Consider the following 22,276-nt stretch of genomic DNA (forward strand, 5'->3'; position numbering starts at 1 on the left):
AAGAAAAAAAAAGAAGAAGAAGAAAAGAAAAGAAAGAAAAAAAAAAGAAGGAAAAAGTGGTGTTCATTGCCATTCAGCAATGCTTGCTGAACATCTATGGAGAACAAAGAGTGGATATGAGCACAGTGAGGCACTGTGTGGTGCATTTCAGTTCAGAACCACATTTCAACCTCCCTAGGTCTGTCAGTCCCCGTCCCAGTAATGTCACAGCAGCAGTGTAGAGGTTCCCTAGACACAATTCATTGCTTCTGTGACTCTGGACAGACCTTTTCCAATTACTACCTTTATATTTGTTATGTGTTTTGGTCTGATTTGTAAAGCTGCATCCCAAGTGTGTCAGTATTAGCCTTGCTCTTCTCTTGGCTGCCCCTTAATAAAAGCACATTGAGAATATGAGACAGATTTCTTTAATCAGAAATCAACTAAATAATTGTTAGTGGCTAGGTTATGATAATTATGAGGGCAAAGTAATTGTATTAAAAAAGTAAAATTCTAGGTGCCAAATCTATGGTATCACAGTATTGGCAGCATCAAAGGGCAGTTTCAGAAATAAACTCTCTTATTTCAGATCAAAGACCTCTGGAAATGGTAACTGAGTAGATGGCTCAGTACAAGCTACATGACTGTGCAGCTTCACAAGCAGTTTCCTTATGACTAACCGATCTTTTCCCCTGCCTTGAAGCTAAATCATTACGTATGAAAACAACCTTCCTTCCAAAGCTTAGACACTTCAGAAGGAGTTGGTTTTTTACACTTTAACTCCAGTTTTATCTTCTAACCTTTTTCCATCTGGTGCTAGCAAGTCCATGGAATCAAACTGCAAATATTTGTATTGAACTGAACGCGCATTGGATTAATCTAATCTAACTTCAGGTAACATTAACAAGTTTATATCTAAAGTATTTATCCTGCGCTTTATTAGGCAACAGAGATAGAAGGGTACTTCTGTCTCCAGCTCACAGCCTTTGTGAAGCCATGACACATTTCTGCCAAGCCTCAGTGGCCAAATATGAGGAAATTTTTGCATCTTCAAGCTTTGTTGAGGTGAAAGAAGTGCTGTGCCCTTCATCCTCAGAATCTCCAGGTCAGGAATAAGCCACCAATTTCTTCTTTTGGGTATTGATGGGGTGGCATACTGTGCCCCTTGTCTCTGGGACCACAAGCCAGGGGAGAAGATAATGACTCAGGGCCCCTGGCAGAGATGTGTGATGTGGGTCACCAGTTACCTTTCCTTCAGTGTTTTTCCCCATACATTCATTTCTTCAGTCCCCAATTCACCCTTCACAGGAGGAGGGGACATCAATTAGCAGTTACTGTCACCTGCAAAACAGATTTGACTTGGGGAAAATTAACTATGTTTACTGACAAGTAAGATACTGAGAAATAAGAATAAATATTACAACATTTTCACCCACTCCATTTGCCAGAATGAACTTCAGTCAATGGGCAACACCTGTCCTGTGCCATGGGGAAGTCCATCTGCAGCGCTTCTGATGCTTCATAAAAGTGGGGTGTCAGCATCCAAGGGGCAATATTTGCTTGCTAACTATATTCCTTTTCATATTCTACCTTGGTAAATAAGCTATTTTGTTATGCCATTTGTTGCTGAGCCACGTTTCCTTCAGGGAATCTCAGCCTGCTCTTGTGTGGGATCCTCATGAGTAAAGTCTAACATGTGGATAAAGGCTGTTCTCTGTCATCACCCTCTTCCTCATACTTACAAAACACCTATCTGACATTGCCTAATGGCTACCTTTTACCTCTCACACCTCTGCTACAGCTACCCCATGTATAAACACACATCCCCTCCTATATTTCTTGTGTCTGTTGTTAGTGGAAAGCAATGCATTTGGCTGTCGTATCTGAATTTCAGAGGGCTTAATCATAACAGGATTTGGCTTGTTGCTGCTGCTGTTTAGCTTGGCCTCTCACCTTTCTCACTTCAGCTGCTCTGTTAGTTTTGATACATAAAACAATATGGTCTCAGTTTTGTTTGTAAATAAGTCACTGGCACTTGATCCCAACAGGTGCAGTCTGACTGTAAACTGGGTATTTTTACTTCCAGTTTAATTTTGACCACTGCATTTCTTTAAAGGACTGCAGAATTAAATGAAATAATGTTAAAGGCAATGATGACTCCGGTGATGAGAGAATCAAGGAATTATTTGATGTCTTCTATAATCTGGCACTCACAGCTACATCCATCATGGGACATGACTACTCCAAAAAAGGACGTCAGCCTCAGATACTATAAGTGATCAAATTCCATTTATTGTTAGATATCTGTTCTCTACAGCTTGCCTGGAGAATAAGATGTCAGAGAGTGGCAACTCGAACATGTATGAAGCCATCTCCATTTAAAGAAGGAATTCTGAGGAACTGTGCTTTTCACATCTCATTGAAACTGCAGGAAGTTTTGTGATGTGGGTGCAGGGGAAATATTATCCTCCCCCCTTTTAATCCAGAAGAACGCAGCACTATCTTGTTCATTGATAAAAGCTACCAGTGATTATTATCTTCCTGACCAAGCCCAGAACACGGGGCAATATGTCATTCTAGACAATATCACATTAACAGCTGGTAGTAAAGAAGGCATTGCCATACAGAGTCAGATTCCCATGACAGGTTACCTGTTCTTGCACAGTATCCACTGGAAATTTTCTATTTTCTGCTAATAAGATATAATTTAGAAGAGATTTGTTTTCTTTTGCTGTTATACTTTTGCTTTCTGTGGATATTTTCTTTTTGTTTGGATACTTTTTGTTTTTCAAAACTGACACATTGCCTGGGAATGTGGTGAATAGGGCTGAATAAACTCAAACTTTCTGTATACAAACTTAAATGGAGTAAATCTGGATGCTAAACTATCAGCCTATGGTGAAGATATAGAAACATCTGGAGGGACGTAGAGGATAATCTAGTGATAATCATACTAAAAAAAAGTTGTGAAATTCTCATACCATGGCAGTGTTTCACTTTCCCTCACTTTACTTCAGAATACTCGTGGAAGAAATGTAATTAAAATATCCTGCAGTTTGTATTTCCAGGTTCTGCTCCTTTTCCTTCCCTTTCCATGTTGGCTGTTTTCCTGGAACTAAAACAGGTTGGACATTAGGAAAAATTTATTCTCTGGTCAGGCACTGGAATGAGCTGCCGAGAGAGTTGTTGGAGTCATCATCCCTAGAGGTGTTCTAGGAACGCATGGATGTTGTACTGAGGGAAACAGTCTAGTTGAAAATTGTTGGTGGTAGGCGAACGGTTGAACTGGATGACATCTTTTCCAACCTTGGTAATTCTAGTAAAAGAAAAGTAAAGTTTCTTGCTTTTCACATCTTCTATATGTCTCCTAATGTAGGCATAACCATCTTCCATAACTCCCTTTCAGACCAGGTTTTCCTGATAACAGCAGAACAACAACATGCAGCTACCTCAATATATGAATTCAGCTAATTTAATGTATAAATTCCACCTGATTTCCATCCCTTACACCTAACTATTATGCATTAGAAATCTGGAGCAGAGTTCTGTCAGATTGAACTATTGAACTCAGAGTGGCAAAAGTCCCTCCCCAGGCAAGACATTTAAATCATTTTCAAAGTTAATTTCCTGTTCCCAGACTGAGAACAAATCTAATCGGTTTTACTTCATTCTTCTGAAGAACAGGAAAATGTTGCCTGCATACTCAAAAAGGCAAAGTGTCCTAGAAGGCAGACAGAGTGCTTGCACTGCAGCAGCCAAAGAAAGCTCTTCTGCAAAGCAGTGTGTGGATCAGCATGTAAATGGAGGTTTGGATTTAACCTGTGAGATCTTTTGGTCTCCTGCTAACCTCTTTTTATTATGAAATTATGAACTGTTTGCAAGCTAACAGCACGCATTTTAGATTGAAAGTAGTCAGAAAAAAAATCTTGTGCAGTCACAAGAGATGTTACAGGAAAGTGGCAATGGATTTAAAATGACCTCTCTCCAGTTTCTTTTGATTTAGTGGCCAACATTTTTCCCACAGATTCTAAGGGTACTCTCAAGAAGAATTCTGATAATGATGAGATTTCCATGAGCACTGGAAAAAGCTGAATGAGGTTACTTGATAGCCAAATAAAGTTAGAAGAAGGGGAACAACAAAAGTCTAATTATCGTAATATGTATGCACCTGTGTCTGTATACATATATATTACAGATTATGACTATGAAAGGTGAACTAGCATCAGAGTAACTGTATTATCAAAGACCAAAAAAAGTCAGTATTGCCTTTCTATACAAAAGAGATAAAAGAACATATTTTTGCACATTTTAAAAATTCCATTGAAAAAGATACCTGAACTCCTAAAAGGTTTTCATGCTTTTTTTTTTTTTTTGACAGTAAAAGTGTTATTTGTGAAATAATAGATGTATATTTAAGAGTTTTTAAAGTAGGTTAATATTAACTAAACTTTTCCCAATTTCAACACATAATATGTGACTATTTGTTGCTCTACAGAGCCAGATGTTCTACTTAGAAAAAAAAACCACAAAGAGTAAACATTTATTTGATTAGTTTAATTTTACTTAGCAGTCACACAACCTCATTTATACTAATATTTTTTTCTGCTTTTATTTGTACATTATGCGTAAGTACAAGGATAAATTACTTAGGTGAGGATAGAGTTTTTAAATATTATAATAAACCAGAGAAAATAATAACCTTCATCAAACCTATGCTTAATAAAAATATATGCATAGCAATTATAATTTTTTTCAATAAAATGCAACTGTTTGAGTCATTGAAAACTATTTTTTTAATTCACTGAAATATACTGTTTAAAAGTAGCTCACTTCCAAGATCATTCATATTAATTACTTTACCCACAGTGTACCCCAGTTACTTCACTTCCTTTGTCTTTCTGCCCAGACATTCTTTGTTCTTTCTGCACACAAATTCCTCACCTAAGGAATGGCTGAGAGTTTTTTCCTACTGAGCAATGACAGTTTTTTGTATCTGTAAACTATCTCTGTGTTTCAAACGTTTCACTGGCTTTAGACTGTACCATTCATCTATATGCTTTCTTATTAATAAATAGGATGTTACTTTGCCATGGAACAAGAACTCTAAAAAGGGCTCATTTTTTTCCTCCATTTTTTTCTTTGACTACAATTTAGCAAGAGGGCACAGGATTCTTCTTAACATTTTGTGTGCTTGGCAAAATCATCATTAAGTTCCAAGACTAATGCAAGATTTACAGAACATAATCTTCCTTTTCTTTTTTAAAGAAAACCAATGGTTCTGATTTAAAACAAGGCCATTTATGCAACACTGTAACAAAATATGTGGAGACAAGTCCCATAGCGTCACCTTTACTGTACGTCATGAACTAGATGATTGTACCACTTGAATATCTTCATCTTCTAGCTTCAGAATGCAGATAGCTAAAAATAGGTTATAAAAGATGGAATTCATAATCTGCCTCAAGTAATATGAAATGAGTCCACAGCATCTCGAGAAAATATATCCATGTAAACTATTTAAATTACTGCATGAGAGTGAATGCTTTTTTTAAGAACGTGTACCAAATGTTAAGTTCTTACAACGCGTCGTCTATTTCATTACAGTACATCTTGGAGGGGGAAGAGGGGAGAAAAGGATTTGTTATATGTATCTAGTTGTCTTGCTTTTGAAGATTGCAGTATCATCCAGTTATTTCACAGGATGCAGCAGGAAAAAAAATAAATAAATAAAAAGCTCATTGCTTTATATGTGATTGTTCTTCCAGACAGATGGCATGTACTAAATACCCTAAAACATAATTGGAAAAACTATATTACAAAAATTCAGGCAAGATTAACATGTGATGCTTAACAGATGATATACCACTTGATCATCGTTTCAGAATCAGGCTTTAAGATATGAGAACAAAACAAAAAGATATATGGTGTATTTCCTTAGCTTGAAGACAGATGAGACAAAAAAAAAAGAAAGTATTAGGTTCTCAACTGGAAATTGTTAAAAACATTTATAGAAAACAGTGCTCTCACCTTGAAAATAAAGAAATTATCACTGGTTTCAGTGGCACAAGATCCAAAGATTCCTTCTACTATATCTGTAAACTTAGAGTGAAATTATCATTCCAAGGTATCTGCTGTGCTCTGTGAATAGTTTGGTTATACAACCAAGTAATTGTTGCAGCAGATCCAAAGGAGAACCAATCAAAGGGCTGGAGCACCTCTCTTATGAAGAATGGTTGAGGGAGCTGGACTTCTGTCAGACTCTGGGTTCATTGTAGCCTTCCAGTAACACACATTCGGGGTGATGGCTTTTGTCTTCCCAGGTAATTATTACTTGTGATGAGCCCCACTTTCCTGGAAATGGCTGAATATCTGCCCACCTATGGGAAGCACTGGACAGATTCCTTAATATGTTCTGTTTGCATGCAAAGTGTTTTACTTTGTCTATTAAGATCTCACTTCTCCTCTTTAGATTTTCTCACCCATTCTGCTAGGGTGGTTGCAAGTGAGCAGCTGTATGGGGCTTAGCTGCTTAGCAGAGATAACATCCCAAAATTACTTAAGAATATTTGTTCCTCTTAGGAACAAATTTATTTAGTTCCTTCTAACTGGCTTAAAGAACACTACGTCAGTACAGTCTGCTTTTCCATTTCCCTCCACTTTCTCCTAGGAGAAACAAAAATTGAAATGGTCGGCTTTTCAAAGATTATTATATACATTGCACAGCATTAAAGAAAGTTATTATTACAGTGCACATGTGGCCTTCGTTAAGATCGAGACTAATTCAGTTTTTCTCCTAAAGTATCCTATCCTCCAAAAACAAAACAAAACAAACAAAAAAAAAAAAACAAAAAACAAAACAACAACAACAAAAAAAAAACAGAACAAAATGAAAAATTGGAATTGGAAGAAAATGGACACATTATTTTATTCTAAAAGTAAACAGATTATTTTATTCTGAAAGGAGAGCAATTACTTTTTTATTTTCTTTTGGTCAAGATGCATCTAATACAATAACACAGAGAAAGAAACCAAGAATTATTTTGTTTTCAGTTGTCAGTACAGTAATAAACTCAGGTGAAGCAAGGTTTTCTGGGAAGGTATTTCACTTCACTAACAAAAACAACAGTAGTTGGGAAAAAAAGGCAGCTTTAAGGCATGCATCTATTTCTCCAGATTTGGAAAATTATTGTGATAGTCTTAATTATCTATATGATCAGTTCCTGTCATTTTGTCTTAAAAATCTACATGCTAAGCTCTTCTGGTGTCTAGAAGGGAATTCCTCAAGATTTCCTCTCAGAAGCAGTTTTCAGGTGTGATAGATGGGCCTATGAAGACATGGAAAAGCACGATGCTATTTCCAAAGACAAATGAATTAGACAGTAATAGTAGAGACACTGGACATACATACTAGTTACACAGTGAAATTCATCTGTTAACTTCTTCTATTACATCCCATGTTTAGAAAGGTTGGTACCAGTTACCATTTTTCACTCCTGTCTATGGACCATCAACAATCCATTTGCAAGTTGAAGTGACTGCTGATTCTGATACCTGGGGAGAGAAAGGAATGAAGTACAGCAAAGCCAAAGGTTACTAGGAGTCCTAAAACCTCAGGCACAGCAGTAACTCCAGAGATACAGACTTTACAGACTTTATTTATTTTATTTATTTTACTTCTGCATTGATCTTACTTCCTGTTACAGGTTCAGATAACTGACACAAACCTGGCTTTTCATAAGGGTTTAATTGGTTATGCTCAGGAGCAAATAACGTTCAGCCTACATTGCTTTTAGACATGGCTGTAGTCAGCCAAATGAATTAAAACCATCAGAGAGAGGATATGCAGCCAAACTGTTGAAAAAAGCACATACAGTTAGTTATTCTTGGAAACTATTTCTAATTTAAAGAAAAAGTTTCAATAACTGTAAATATAGAATAAGAAGCTACTCTATGTGTATTTATTAGTAACACTGTAGAAATCTGAAAAATCAACTGGGAACTAAATTTTGGATCTTTACCTTTTCCATTATATTATCATCATAACAGACTAGAAGAATACATCTGTCAAAGTGACAGTTTGCATATGGTCTCTGAATACTACAGTTGTTCCATACAGTACTATAATCCCTTTCAGTGATACAGAGAATCTTGTCCATATTTTAATGTAGAAAAAAGACTATGAACCTAATCTGAACAAAAAATGTCCTTATTGCTCCTTCATGTGTTTACATAGTCTATGGGTTAAGCCAGTACATTTTCATAAGCACCCCAGTATAAGCAATGCAACATGGCACTGCAGATCAGTAATATCAAATGCCAGCATAAAAGTTGATTTCTAAATAAATTCACTTAAAGTATAGGAAGGGTGAATACTTGCTTCATCTGTAAACAACATGGAAAGAGCAAACATTCAACTGGAGTCTCACTAGTATGATTCCTGTAGTGTATAAACAAAATATCACCAGGTCAATCTTCAAGTAGCAATTTTGAAAAATACTTACCTCTTTGAGTACATCTGAAATTTATCCATGAGAATACATTATCTATTGAATAACATCATAAGAGACAATGAGAATGAGAAAAATGTGTTTTCATGTTTTCATTTCTCAGGCCAGAAAATTACAATACCAAAGGCGGCAAGGAGGCATATGAAGGATACATGGTAATCATGTAATCCCTGTAAAACCTTTACCCCTTCTGAGTAAGGTCACTGTTCTGAGCACTTTCCCTCTTCACAGGAATGACATCCCCTCTGCAGCTTCCTTCCAGGTAGTTCTACAGAGCAATTGAGGTCGCCCTTCAGCCTTATCTTCTCCAAACTAAATAACCTCATATCCCTCAGCCTCTTCTTTTAATCATTGTTTTCTAGTCTCTTTGCCTGCTTCACTGTTCTTCTCTGCATATGCTCAAGTGACTCCATAATGTTCTTTTAGTAAGGGACCCAAAACTGAACAGACTGCCAGCTCATGTTCAGCCAGCTGTCAAACAGCACCCACAGATCCTTCCTGTTGTGCATCTTCCCAGCTACTCTTTCCCAAGCCTATACATGACACTTTGAAATCTTAGTGAAAAATTCAGCTAATGTAGAAGGTGATTTATAAAGAAAGCAGAAGTTACTTATACTTAAAAGAGGTCATTTTTTTTCAGTTTGTTTCTAGAGTTTCTTAAATGTCCCCATATTCTATTAACAGTATGTCAAACACTCATATTAGCAGCAAATGGGCTTATTTTCAATTCAAGGTCATCAACTGATTGCAAAGGTCATCAATTACTCTGAGATGTTGCTTAAGAAAAATGGCTCATCATTACTCAGATACCTTGGAAAGATATTTTGCAGGTTTATTGTGTATTTTTTGACATGAACACCAACATGAGATGACATACTGTTAACTTACTTATATGTAAGCAGCATGGTTAGACTATCTTGATATGATCACAAGGTACACGGATAGCTTATTTTTTACATTACCTGTATCAACTTGTTTTATTTAAGTCACCAGAAGAAACATCACTTCCTACAGGTTTACTGTGTTACTAGCATACAATATTGGGAACTTTCCTGATCAGCTGTTTTTATACTTTTTGGCATCAATTATTCAACTCTCTTAAAATGTGGGTAGCAAATGATACGATTACTCAGAAATTAGCCCAGAGAAGACCGAGTGGGGATCTTAACAACATAGAAGTATCTAATATGTTGATGTCAAAAAGATGGAGCCAGGCTCTTTTTGGTGGTGCCCAGTGATGGAACAAGGGGCAATGGACACAAACTGTAAGACAGGCAGTTCCATCTGAACTTAAGGAGCAACATCTTTACTGTGAGGTTGACAAAACACTGGAACAGACTGCCCAGAGAGGTTGCAGACTCTCCTCTGGAGATATTTAAAACCCATCTGGATGCTTTCCACTGTGATCTACTGTTGCCTTTACACATTTAGGTCTTTTTGTAACAACCATTCATACTAAATGAATAAGCTTCTCAGTTGCTGTAAAAGACTGAGTACCCTATTAGATTTAGAACAAACTTACTGGGCAGCCCCAAAGTATGACTTCAAACTTTGAACAACTACAGATTGACAGTTGTGGGAGTTATTTTTGTCTGAGTGAATTGTTCCAAATTCTTCCTTGGTTTCTAGTTTTGTAGAATGCTGTGTATTTCAGGATCCTAATATTTGCCTTATCTTGCCCGTCATCCTGACCTCCATCATTTGAGGCAAGTCAAACAAGCTAGAGCTCTGTTCTCAGATGTGCCATGGAGCAAGTAAATTCATTGTCTGAATGGAGCTTAGCAGCCCCTGATCATACTGCATGCAGTGAACAAAAATTTCTACACCTAAGTCATTTTGCTAAAGTAGGGGAGCAGCAATGTTAATTAACCTTTCTGACCTTCGTGTTCGCAACAAGGCAATTAGAAGCAAAAGTTAGCAGCTGATTCATTTTGATTTATTTGACGCATTCTGCTGCTTTTATGAAGAATGTTCTGAGTCTCTAGATGCAGGAGTAAGCTTCCAGAGAAAAATAATCCTGAAGTTACAGCACTATCAGTCAGTATACTCACCATGCTTTTAGTGTTGTTTTGTTTTCCTCAGGGCCATATTGTAGTGTTAAGACAGGATGTGTCCTTCAGAATCCTTCTTAAAATTCTTTTAGTTATATCTCTTCTATTCCATCCTGCCCAAAGGAGAAAAACCAAATCCTCCTCCTGCACCTGTCAGTATTCATCTTCATGTTCAGTCATGCAATTTATCTGCACTCTGATTTGGAGCTTTATACTGCCTTCTAGAAAAATGTAGCCATGTTTAAACCCTTCCATGCCATTCTTCACCATGCCCTTCCACATGAAATCTCCACAATTTTTAATCATATTTAATCCATGGATAATAGCAAGAAACAAAGATTTAAGTAATATAGTGATTTTTTAAAGAGTAAGTTCCCATCTGCTTCTAGGACATGAGATACATTTTCTTTCATTTCACTTATGATGTTCTTTGAGCTTGCCAGAGTACTTGACAGGCTCTTAATAAAATGTATCTTATGTAATTGTGCAGCAAGAGCTATAAAACAAACTGCTATTGCAGCGCTGTCTTATAATTTTCCTGTTGCTCTTCTTTTCATTAGTCTCCCATGAGGTGTCAGATATATTTTAAGTTGCTCCAGTTAATATTTATAATAAGAAAAAACTATTATTCCTCATAAATTATTTTATTTCTTTGCCCATCAGAGAAAAAACAGTAAAGGAATGAACTGCATATTTAGGGGGGATAAGAAAAGGAGGATCCTTAGTCCAAATTCCTCATATATATATATCCAAGTGCCTGAGATCCTTGGAAAGCAGTGGAGATTAAGCATTTGAATCACTGGAGATAATGCCTGCATGACCCTTGTTCAAGTCACTGTAAAGATTTTCAAAGTGAGAGGCATAGTAGAAAAAAAACTAGTGATTAAATGAAATTATCCAAATCTTCAAAAATCAGCATTTGTCTTTTAAGCTGCTCCAGGGGAGATTCAAGCTGGACATTAGGAAGTATTAATTCTCGGAAAGGGTAATCAGGCATTGGAATGCACTGCCCAGTGAGGTGGTGGAGTCACCAACCATAGGAGTGTTCAAGAAACGTTTGGATGTTCTGTTGAGGAATATGATTTAGCTGGGAATTATTGGTAATGGTTGGACTAGATGATCTTCTAAGTCTTTTCCAACCTTGATAATTCTGTGATTCTGTAATTCTGTGAATAGTTCTAATAGAGAATCATAGATTCATAGAATATGAAAGAACCCAAGCAGGTTTCCAGTTCAAACTTCTGCTCAAAGCGGGACCATTCAAGCCATTTGCTCAGGGTTTTATCTAGTCCAGTCTTGAAAATCACTGAAAAATGGAGGAGGATATTCTGTTCCTTCTGTCTACTGGACGCAATTCTCAATATAGCCTATGACATTGTTGGCCATCTTTTCTGTGAGGACACATGGCAGGTTCATGAGTGGTGCACTGCCAACTAACAGCTCCCAGTCCTTTTCTGCAGAGCTATTCCCATGCAGCCCCAGCCTGTAGCACATGCAGTGCTTTCTGGTTTTGTTTAATTATCTGATGTCCCTTTCAGACCAATACTCCAGACTGTTTGGATCCCCCTGAATGTTGGCCCTGTCCTTTAGAGTGTTTAAGAAACTTCCTAGAGTTCTTTAAAAAAGGCTTTGTCTGCTTATCCACACAAGTCACAGGGTCTCCCACCATGGAATCCTACCTTACTGCTACCCTCTGGTCTTTACTCTGATCTTGACCCACAATCTCCTATCCACAAGATGTTGTGTAACCTGTGCAAGAGCTTCCTAGATTTGAGCTGCTATATTTTTCAGAGAACATTTCCCTCTCCCTAGCCTTTATATTCCTAACACATCTTCTCCAAAGATATTAAAACTGTCTATCACAAGTCTCCAACCATGAACTACCCCAACATGCCTTGGTTCTCCTTACACTGATGTGTGTGTTTGTCACATCTTGTTAGGGGGATCCCATCATTACCATTCTCAGTTTTTAAGGAAGAGCCCTGGGGAGAGGGGAGAAAGCAGCTAAGCTTTTTTCTTGCTATCTCCATATGGAAAGAATTTGGAGTGTTCAAGAGATTCTGTATCTGACCCGGACTCTGTTTTCAGGTTTATGAGGTGTGAAATCACAGAAACACAATCTAGGAAATGTATTTTTTAATGAACTGGAGGTCCTCTTATCCTAAATATTTTTGCTTTAAATGCAGCTCTTCTGGCTTTCTATCAGTATACCTGAGCAGAACATGATTCACTGCAGTCACCTTCTTCTTTTATAAGTTCAATTATTTTTAATTCTCATTTTATCATGGCCTTTCTCATGTCATGCTGACGGTTTCAGGGTAGCCAAAGAGTATCTTTAATTTTAGTCAAGGCTCTCCTTTAAAACACCTTGCTGGTATAATGTGTTACTGTTTGATTATCTAATCTCTGAACAGATCAGTCCTCTCAGGAAAAAAAAATGTTATCTTGCTCCCAGGAGGCTAGAATAGCTGTTATACAGACATACATCTGCATCCATCTCTCTCTTGCATCTTTGTAATTCTGATAAAATAGATTAGTTAGATAACAGAATAAAACACTTTGCACTTATATTATAGTTTCCATCTGTGGAACTCAAAGTACGTTTCCAATGACAATAAATACATTTTAATTAAGATAAAGAATTCATCCAGATAAGTATGATCAACAGTATTTTCTGAATGAGGAAGTAAAACCACAAGACCCTTAGATGATTTGCCCAGATTGTAAACAAGAAGACTAAGGAAGACATAAAAACAAACAAGCAAACAAACAAACAAACAAAAACCCTTATTTTAAATTTTAGGTCATTTTTAGTTCCAAACAATTGAAACTGGAATTTTCCCAATTGAAAAATTATTTGCACTGCTATCAATATTTTGGCATTTTAATTAAAATAAGAAAACAGTCAACTGTTATTTAGATAACCAAATACTTGAGAAAGAAAATCTGAGAGTATATCAACTTGTAAAATGACATTTTTTAAATGGCGTATAATGTTCTACAAGAGCATTGCTTAAGCATGTGTCTTTAGGCATGTATACTATAAGGCAATTAAAAGCTAACATCACAATCTTAGTTCCAGCATCATCTTCATGCTGCAAATGCAGCCTGTGTGCAATAGATGTTTATGTCCATATATGCGGACAAATTCAAATAAACTCAAACATTGTCTACTTTGTATACTATGCAATCAGAATAGTCCTGAGTTACACAGTTTAAGGCATTCTTTCACAAAGACTGAGACATTCTAAGTTTGCAGACTACACTGAATTATGGAGATCTGTTGACTCCCTTGGGAGTAGAGAAGCCTTGCAGAGAGAGAATGACAAATCAGAGGGCTGACACCAACTCCATGGAATTTAACAAGAGTAAGAGCCTGATTCTGCATGTGAGATGGGGTACCAGAGAGATACTAGCCAATCACTACCCTGAAGTTCCAAAAGGGATTCAGTAACCATAAAGCTATTTGGGGGTAACACGCTTGCCTTCTCACAGTTTCATAATGAAAGCAGAATGAACACCTGGGAACTGTCTGGGAGTCACAGCTAAGGAGCCCATAGCATATCAATAATTCATGCGTGCCTTTACAATATAACCACTAATATACATAACTGTTAAAGCAGTTGCTTAGCATTAAGAACACATTCCTTATGACATGCTGAGTCATTTTAAATTTAGTGCTAGAAGACTCTGTGAAGTCCAAACATCCAAACTGTATTTTGTAGCAGTTAATGAAATACTAGAAGTAGTTTAATAATTTGCTTATTTCATGATAGCAGTAAAAGCTCAGAATGATTTACATGCGATATACAGAGAAAAATTCTAAACTTAAATCAGTACATCTGTTACTGCAAGCATCATGCAGGGGTTTTAGAAGGAAAAAAACACTTTCTGTTTTTGACTAGTCTAGTTCATAGCCTGCCCTATGATTTAGAAAGCAAATCATGTTTTCCTTGGCATTTATCCAGTTGCTGTCTGGACTGAAAGGTTACAGAAGCACAAACCCTCATTCTGCAAAAAGTAGAAAGGCCAGTGAGTCATGTATCCTTAGTGCCTGAGGCAGAGAAAATGCTGTTCCCTTCTCCAGGTTTCTTTCCACCTTCAGTCTTCTAAGGGACTGCTGAACTTAAGGCATCAACTTTGTATTAGTGACTTTGGAAAAAAGACAGTTTTATTCATTTTTTGTTCTGATTCTTGATTGAAGAGTAGGTTTATTTCTTACCTATTTTATCAGAATTGGCACTTGGAAACCTAGCCCATCCCCCCCACCCTTCCCATTTGTTTTCCCCTAAAATGTAGAAGGGGATAAAGGCTGAGACAAGAGCTAAAATTCAATTCAAGCTGATAATTGTTTAGATTATTGTTTTTTCAATAAGACCATCTATTCTTTAGCCACATATTGATCTAAAATGTTCTGATTTACAGGAACTTCCCTGATTAAATAACACAACAAACAATAACATAACAAATGTGCTGAAGATGTTATTGTTCAGCTTGAAATAGGGCTTTTCTACACTGTTACTTTTAAAAAATAAAGTCCATGGAAGTCTTCTATTTCAGTCAGAGGAAAAAAAATTGTAAGTCTGAAGGTTCAAACTAGTGCCAAAAAGTATGCACATTAGCGTATATCTTCTTGATAGACTGTAGACCCATGATGTCGCACTCAAATCATCCTATGGTGAATTATTTCAGCTACTACATGTGTTGTAGACAAATTATTTTTGCTGCATAGACCTTGCTTGAGGTCTTGAGAGCAAGAGCAAAACGCTGGCATGAATCATAGAATCATCAAGATTGGAAAAACCTTCAAGGTCACCCAGCCCAACTATCCACTGACCACCAATATTTCCCCACTAAACCATGTCCCTTATTATAACATCTAAACATTTCTTGAACACCTCCAAGGACAGTGACTCCACCACTTCCCTGGGCAGCCTGTTCTAGTGCCTAACCACTCTTTCAGAGAAGAAATTTTCCTAACACCCAAACTGAATAATCCCCAGCACAACATGAGGCCATTCTTTCTAGTCCTATTGCTAGTTAAGCAGGAGAAGAGGCAAATACTTTGCCACAACCTGCTTTAACATAGTTATAGAGGGCAATAAGGTCACCCTTGTGTCTCCTCATCTCAAGACTAAACAATCCCAGATCCCTCAGCTGCTCCTCATAAGACCTGTGGTCCAGACAACAGAAGATTTGATTCCCTTCTCTGGGCGTGCTTCAGAACGTTAGTGTCTTTTTTGCAGTGATAATGAACAGAGTATTCAAGGTATGGCCTCACCAGTGCAGAGTACAGAGGGATGATTGAGGGATGACCCTGCTCCTGCTGGCTATGTTATTATTATTGAATGAGGGTCATTCAATCATAGATGCCCAGGTTGATTAAGCAGAACTTGCCTTTTGTGAACCTATGCTGATTTGGCCTGATCCTAGATGGCTGCATCTGACATGGTACTGAAGGTTGTCATTCATGCTACTGAATCTAGACTAAATGGCCAGCTGGAAACAGTAGAGTGATATTAACATCACAGGTTTTTCAAAACTGTACCCTTTGTAGACTTTATGGTTACTTCCCACAGACCACTCTGACTAACAGGTAGATGTAACTTCTGGAGTCTTCAACCTTTTTTCTTTTTGGTGCTGTGGTGATTTCACTGTAATGGGCAGCTAAACTCCACTGCAACTGCTTTCTCATTCACCCTACTCAAAGGAACAGGAGAATATACAATGAAAAAGAGCTCATGACTTGAGATAAGACATGGAAATTGCTCAACAATTACTGTCATGGGCTAAAAAGTGCAGGGACATTAATGTAATTTTTGCCTACTGTAATAATAGACCAGAGCAGTGAAAAGCTAAAATAAAACAACTCTTCCCACCTCCCCTCCCTCCCCAAACATATGCATTATCTCCTGTATCACCTCCATCCAGCAGTGCAGAGCAACAGGGAATGGGGGCTACAGTCAGTCCACAACACCTCTTCTCTGCTGTACCTTTACTGTTGGAATTTCTTCATGTCATCTTTAGCTCCCTTACTACTGTGGGTTAAAGGTTATGAAGAGGTTAGGCATATTCTTCCAAGATTTTCATCCTTTAAAACCCCTTTTAAACTCCTGAATTTCTTGCAGGCTCTGTTGATTGCTCTAAAGCTACATATTTCCACATTCTTCTCTATGTCTGTGTACAGTCCATTTCTGATTTGACCACTTAAGTACTTGGCTTTTATCCGTGCATTGTCAGGATTCACACCCTAAGGTCTCTTTTGTCTTTAGCATCAAATCTAGCATGTATGTGCTCTGAAAACACATCCCTTTCTTTCCAGCTTGCCTAAATGCAAGACCTGAACATCTTGCTCTGTATCCTAAACTCATCAGTTGAGTAGCAATGCCTGAACATGTTATGGAAGCCATAAGACATGTCACTATAATGACAGAAAAGACTTTTCATGTTTGTTACAAGTACCAATGTGTGTGAATTTGTATTTATTATCTGTAAACCTGCACAGGAACAGAATGCTGATCCTGGGAATTATGAGTGTTCAGGACATCAATAGCAGATAATTACTTCCCAGAAAAAAAGGAAATTTATAAGTGATTGGTCACTGTAGTAGCACAAGATCAGTAAGTACTTGCTTTCTCTATACAGTAATTGTGATGAAAAAAATCTAATACATTTTCTTGGATGATTTTCATGTATTTTCCTTGACACATTTAAACTTGGCTTAAAAAACAATGTAGCAATTTTCAGGTAGAAAAGGAAAGACTAAAAAGCATGTAATTCAGCTCACAATGGGTTTCACAGGTCTCAATGGAATTAATTACTGAGAACCTGCACATGTACTAATTAATTTCATGCAATTCAGCACCATCTGCAGACGCATTATTTCCTTTCAAAAGTACTATTTAATATAAAACTAATTTAATGTAAAATGGAAATTGTTAGGAGTTTTAGGCAGCAAAAGCTTTTGTATCTTGTTTATACCAAAGCAATTAGATAAGAAAATTAAATATTACTTGAAAAACATAACCTCTACTTCCAATGAATAGAATATACTTTCCAGTTGTTGGTGAGGGATCTGCTTGCAATAACAGAGATTTGGAGAAAAGAAGCTTTGACTTAAGACTTGTTTTCTCATTGAAAAAAAAATATGATTTGTTTCTAATTAATTTTCGTCTGCAGGTGAAGTGTATTACTACATCAACCTTCATATCAGTTGCAAGGAAAAACTATTGAGTATTTACAGCTTTGCTGAAGTAACTTATGAAACTACCTCACGTTATTTAAATGCAAGATATGTGGGAAAGTTGCTTAAAGTATTATTCTCTTTATCAGCCTGCTTATATATGTCCTGGAGTACAAGGCTACTGTTTATGACAAATTACAGAAGTTTCTTTTCTGATATTCAAGTTTCCTTTTTATTCTTTTTGAAACCTATTTAAGAGCTCATTTGAACTGAGTAAAGAACTTGACAAAACTAAATTCATTTAAATTAAGCACTTTCTTATGTGGTCGAGAGCATTCTTCAGTTGCATATAGCCTGTATAATTTAAATCAGGAAATACTGTCAAAGAACAATATACTGGAGCTAAGTCTCAGCATGAGCTGATTGAGAGCTGTTGGATGCTGGGAACTCTGGAAAATTAGTCCTGAATCTTGCCAAATACTCATGTACAACTAACACAAGGACTGATTCTGCTGTAGTACTGTGATTGGGAAAGAGTATGTGTTTGGGGAAGAGACAGTACTCACATAGCACAGCTTTATCTCTGTGTATGTTAAACCACATGCATTGTACTTTGGCAGGAACAATGAATGGATAACAACTGCATCAATTTATGCCCATTTAATATGGAGTGACATTACTATAGAATGATTGTTGTTTTGGGAAGAAAAACCAAAACACAAAACATGTAATTATTATTTGTTTGTTAGTACTTACAGTACTCAACTTCAGCTGAGAGTCCATTGTCCTCTATAGAAACAATCACTAGTAAAAGAACTGTAGATGTCAAAGAACACAAGCCCTATAATTGCGGGAAGTGCAAGGCTAAATCAGGCTGCATGTGTTTTCCATCTACCAGTCTAAGTTTGGATGTGGCTTTTCTCTCTAATAGCCACTGAAGCCTGTTGTCTAACAACTGAACTAGATAAAAGTTTTAAAATTACAACTGGAGCTAAAGTAAATGCCATCATGAGAGTTGTATATAAGAATGGTATAAGCAATACAGATGACTGATTTTTAGTGAAACAGCTCATCAAAACAATAAGTGGTACCAGGCAAAAAATCTTTTCCTCAATGCATCTTTGCAAGGAAAACACAAATAGTTGCAGGTAACAAGTCTACAGTGTTCCCACGGCAACTACTTTTAAACAAGAAGAATAGCTTTAACTAGGAAAGCAAAGCTTATGAAACAATTAGGGTGATACCTTTATTTTTGAAGAGCAGTACAATTGTACTAATATAGCAAATGTACAAAAATGAAGCTGGTCGTCTCCCCACTTCAGTCATAAAAAAGGAAAAAAAGAAAATAATTAAAAGATTGAACATGAATGTCATTTCAAGAGCCTGCATAGGGCAGTGAAGTTTTTTGAAAAGGACCTTGAAACCATGTTTCTAAAAGTGAGGAAAGTATGGTCATTTTTATATTGTTCTTGTGGTCTTTATTCCTCTCTTGTTGGAGAACATAGCTTGAGGGAGGGGAAGCTAGATAGATATTCTAACTCCACAGCCCTAGCATTTTCTTTAAAAATCTGCATTGAGTGCTATTTCCCAGTCCTTCTGCAGTGTTTATCTCAATAGATTATCATCACAATTTTGCTTCATGTATTCCCAGTTATTATTGTCATCCTTAGTATAAAACAATAGAGTATAATACACACTGGGGAAAAAAAAAAACAAAAAACATGAGTTTAGTGCATTCATGTAAAGAGATCCTCATGCTGTAATGAAAAAGGCTCGAGATATATTCAACTTGGTGATTAAAGTGGGAATTAGTAAAACAAGGAAACAAAGAAGAAACCCACACAAATCATTGTTTCTTCAGGTAGCTCTGAGATTATGGTCTTTCAGTTCTCCCTGGTGCTGTTGTACCTGTACAAGCAATTCACCCTCATAAATGTTTTAATTTAGAGAGCTTATATCCTAATCCTTGATCCCTCTTTTGACCAAAAAGAAATTTATTCAATGAGATGTTATAATTATTTCTGGTCTACCTCTAATTTTGTCATGGTTTTGTAATTTTTGCTGTTGGTATTCCACATCATAACATCAAGTAGAGCACACAGAAGAACTACATGTCCCAGAGGACCTCATGGTCGGACAGGGAAATACATCACGAAAGTGACTCTCTGTCTCTCTCTCATTTCACTTGATTTATTAGCTTCTATTTCCATTAGATTGTATTATACTGATATCTTGAATTCTCATATCATAGTAAAATAAGTCCTCCCCCATCACGGACATAGATTGATCTAGATAACTCTGTGACAAATTTTAAAAAAAAAAAAAAAAGAAAAAAAAGAAAAAAAAAGTGATGAATGTGTAGATGTTTGATAATTTTTTTGTTATTCTTGTTAAGCATAACATTTAGTGTACTTATTTTTCTCTTAGCTCTTCACAGTCTTTGTCAACTTTGTCCTGTGATGTAACAAATTGCCCACTATAAGCATCTACTAAAGATTTCTTTGTAATAGTTCAGGTGAAAATATTACAGGCTGTCATGATTCAGATGAGATGATATTAAGAGCACATCAATTATTTTGGTTGTCGCTAAGTGATGGGAATGCATCCTGAACCAGGCTACTCAGCAGGGGAAAGCTGGGCTTCCAGGATGGTGCAGCAGAAAGGGATAATGCCAAATTAGGACAACTGGGATTAGGCATAGGCTTATTCTGTACCACCTATAGTCATATGGAAAGCCATAAAGCTTTGGAGAGTGATCAGGGCTGCTGCTTGGGGGCTGTCTAGATGTTGGTTGTCACCTACTGGATCACTGTATAGTTAGCCAGGCTTTGAGCAGCATGTGGTCAGTATTTATCTGTACAGCTATCATCACATTTTTTGTTCTTATTTTCTGTCTTAGTAAATAGATTTTTATCTCACCCCATGAGATTTATTTTGTTTCTAAGTACCTTCCCCATCCCTCTTGGGGAAGAGTAAGCAAATAGATGTGTGGTGCTGAGCTGTTGTTGGGTTAAACCACAGCACAGTTGTAAACTCATTATGACATCTGTAGGCCAGAAAACATTGTGCAACCAAGGGATTACTTGTTTTACCCTGTGAGTGTTGACATTGCAGTTAATTGCACTGTAAATAAGATGAATGAATCATTGGCTATCATATGCACTCAGATTGATTATTTTGATTTTTCTGGGGGGGTAAAGTAGTAAAGTAAATAGTAATATTTTGTTCAGCATGTAGCTTTATCATGCATAAAGGCTAAAATTGGTTTGTTACTAAATCTGTTTGTAATATGTTTTTCTGTAGCCAGAGTTTCTTGACTGTCATATCTTTAAAAAAGAAAAATATCTGCATAAGATTGAAATAAGAATCAGGAAGGTATTATAAGACTAAAGTAACATAAAAGGACAGAAAAGAAACACACATAAACAAGTATGTGAGAAGATTGGCAACCCACAAAGGAACTGAACTATATTAACAGGCTTATGCAGTATGCTTGCTCTTGCTGTGTGAGCCTTTGAACTGTACCCCTTAAGGTAACACAACTGATTTGATAGTCCAAACTTCTAAGAGCCTGTAAGTCACTTTAATGAGTTCCTTTCTATTTTCCCCCAAAGTAACAGAAATAAGAAGATGAAATAAATAAAACTAGATTGAATGGTTTCCTGTTTTCATCTTTTCATTTTAAAATTCTTCCACATTGCTTCATACTGAATGCAGTCTCATTTCTGCACAAAGAAATGTGTGTTTCACAGTGATTGTAATACAAAGGAGGTAACTTGAATGTGAATACCTCAACTCTGAAAAAAAAAATAATCCAAATTTAAATGCAAGACTTTATATAAAATGAAATAACACGAGATTTTGAATGTCAGGCTTCAAAGAACGGATACATATTTCCACAAAATTGTAGGAAGATCACATTCAAGGGAACAAAAGAAAATAACAGCTGCTCAATCAAAAATTCATTTGTTTAGAATGTCAGGCAACATGATGTGCCACAAGGCTTGCAAGGCATTTGAAAACAAGTACATTACAACACTCACCTGAGGCTACTGCAAATCGTAAGCTAGCAAAAAATCCTAGTAAAAGATTTGCAGAATGGATGAGTTTAGAAAGGACTTCTGGAGGCCCTCCTGCTCCTGTTCAAAATAGTATTTACTGAAAATGAATATAAATTGCTCACAGAAGGAGCAGAATTAAAAAATACTTAACTGGCAAAGCAAGTCATTTCACAAGAGATGACTGGCTTCCTTTTAACTCTGTTTTTGATGAAATAATATTTACTTTTTCGTCTCCTTTCCTTACCACTAAAATTCTAAAGACAAATTTTAAAATGCAGCTGCATGAAAAAAAAACCACTGTTAGCATTCAACATCCAGGTATGATTATCACCAAGACTTACCCCTAACAACAGAAATGACAAGATGCTTCTGCTTCATCTCTTAGTTTGTGTAAATATTCCCAGTAACAGAAATCATATGTTTATTTTTAATTTATTCCAATTTGTAAATATAAAAATAGCTGTCATCTTAATGGCTTGTGTGCTCAGATGAAAA

The 22,276-nt window shown here is 36.6% G+C and overlaps 1 long non-coding RNA gene across 1 annotated transcript in view; it reads right to left on the reverse strand.

Moving 5' to 3' along the window:
* Positions 1-6,901: 6,901 nt before the first annotated feature.
* The window catches only part of LOC107312090 (uncharacterized), a 33,456-nt gene continuing 18,081 nt past the window's right edge, over positions 6,902-22,276 (reverse strand). The window contains exons 2-4 of the long non-coding RNA XR_001554396.3: positions 10,538-10,650; positions 7,388-7,530; positions 6,902-7,304 (exon numbers count right to left, since the gene is read on the reverse strand). This is a non-coding gene — a long non-coding RNA (uncharacterized LOC107312090). The remainder of the gene's footprint in view (positions 7,305-7,387; positions 7,531-10,537; positions 10,651-22,276) is intronic.

This window comes from Coturnix japonica, chromosome 3 (genome assembly GCF_054131305.1).
Source record: "Coturnix japonica strain WE chromosome 3, WE-NBRP24, whole genome shotgun sequence".
In the NCBI taxonomy this organism is placed as follows: Eukaryota; Metazoa; Chordata; class Aves; order Galliformes; family Phasianidae; genus Coturnix; species Coturnix japonica.